A 2,021-nucleotide genomic window follows, 5' to 3' on the forward strand; every position below is an offset into this window, starting at 1 on the left:
TACAGTGAAGTCTGCTCTGCTGTCCTCCGGTAGCGTTAAAGCCGTGTGTTATAGTCATGTGATAGGGGCTTGACGAATAAGGGAAGGATACGCAATGACACAAAAGCCCCAATCAGCTAGCGAATCTCAGCAGCCCCGCCTCCGTTTTCAGATGTCTCTGTTTTCCCTCATCCACACTGAGACAGAGCAGCAGCGCTTCAGAATGAAAACTCGAAAACTCTGGCGTAGTGTGGACGTATGTCGTAACTGTAGCAAAACGTATGCGTTTTCAAACTAAAACACACTAGTGTAAACGGGGCCTAAGTTGCATGTTTTTGGACGGTGGTAGAAAACCGGGGAACCCATGGAAAACTCACGTGAGCACGGGGAGAACATGTTAACTCTGTGCAGAAATATCAGCTGGCTTGATAAAGACTACAACCAGTGACGTTCTTGCCGTGAGGCAACAGTGCTAACCACTGGGCCATCGTGCCGCCCAACTTAAAAAGCAGGAGGAGTAGGGGTGGAAGGGAGGATTCTTAAAAACGAAGATGGCTGTGATATGCAACTGAGGGTATTTATAGTGGCTTAGGAATCGTCTGATTGGTCAATTATAAATTGGAAAAATGCGGGATCAGCTGCAAGCAATCATAAGCACGTGATCCTCTCGACAATACTTTAAAAATAAACGTATGCATATTTTAAAACAGATTTAAGGGGCTCTATGCACAGCTAGAGTTTCAAAGCCAACGATAAACGTATTTCTCTGTTGCAATCGGGAGATCACAGTAATTAACGATAATTGATAATAATTAACTGTTTGCGATGCTGATGTATTTGCGATGTCTGTGCGCTTGCGATTATTGGTGCGTTTACGCCTTATTCACTCGGGGCTTCAGCGTCAATGATTGACTGAGGGCGTGTCTGAAGTTGGGGCTGAAGCAATCGTCATAGCAGCGTCAGCCAATGGAATTCAGTCAGCAACAGGCCACTGTCTAGCTGGTGTATTTGCATACAGCGATCTGATTGGCTGACGCTTCCGTCGGCGCTTGAAAAGTTGAGTTAGTCCCAACTTCTGCAGCGAGCAACACCTCTGAAGCGGCGCCGACGGATCCACAATGCAGTTCGGCAACGCCTGACGTCACCCATTCAAAGTGAATGTGAAGCATTGACGCTGACGCCCCGTGTGTTATGATGTCGCTGTGCTTTTAATGTTAGTGTGTTTAAGATGTTCACATGTATGATATGCCATTGTATTTTTCATGTGTGTGAGGTGTGTGTGTGGAGTCTCAGTGTGGCCCAGTTTCCTCCTCCTGAATCCCGTGCGCTCCAGAACTAGGTCAGGCTTTTATTATGTTTAATTATGTTTGGCGAATGTAGTTGGAGTTGTATTTCAGCGTGCATGTGTTGTGAGTTAGTGCGATGCGAGCGCTCTGATCTATTTATATCCTGTCAGATTGTGTACAAACTCCCCGAGCTAAAGCCATCAGCTCTGTATACGGCTGAGGACGCCAGAACCAGACACAGTTTACCCCAAAAACATGCGCTGACGACACTTACTCACGTTGCTTCAAAATTGCGTTATTTTGCGAGACACAAAAGGAGATTCTGAGCTGCTGATTAACATTAAAGTTGATGCTGATTTACTCCAAAATCTACTTAGCCTTGCTGCACATGGTTTTATTTTACTGGCATGAAATGGCATTGATTTTTCTTTAAAACTGTACATCTAAATTAAAGATTCAAGAGATACTGTAGAGGGGCTCAATATCAGTTTATTGAGTAATATATCAAACTAATCTGCCAATGGGGTAAACAAAATAATCTTGCTTTTTATTTTGACATAAGGTTATTTCTTATGCCATTACCCCAAGAAAAAGAACAGTGTCTGAGAGAGCTTAAGTGCTGCAGTTTAAGAAAACACATGCAATTCCAAAAAACACCAGCAAATTAAAGAAAGATCCTCATTCGTTTGACAGCACGTGCTGCAAAAATGCCTATTACAACGCAACATGAAAAAACGAGCTGCATTTTCTAACAAT

The 2,021-nt window shown here is 43.6% G+C and overlaps 1 long non-coding RNA gene across 1 annotated transcript in view; it reads left to right on the forward strand.

Moving 5' to 3' along the window:
- LOC147846629 (uncharacterized) overlaps positions 1 to 1,734 on the forward strand; it is a 10,823-nt gene extending 9,089 nt beyond the window's left edge. The window contains exon 3 of the long non-coding RNA XR_015476061.1: positions 1 to 1,734. This exon is cut by the window's left edge and continues 872 nt beyond it. This is a non-coding gene — a long non-coding RNA (uncharacterized LOC147846629).
- The last annotated feature ends 287 nt before the right edge of the window (positions 1,735 to 2,021 follow it).

The sequence above is a fragment of the Danio rerio genome, chromosome 1 (assembly GCF_052040795.2).
Source record: "Danio rerio strain M-AB ecotype USA chromosome 1, GRCz13ab, whole genome shotgun sequence".
Taxonomy (NCBI): domain Eukaryota; kingdom Metazoa; phylum Chordata; class Actinopteri; order Cypriniformes; family Danionidae; genus Danio; species Danio rerio.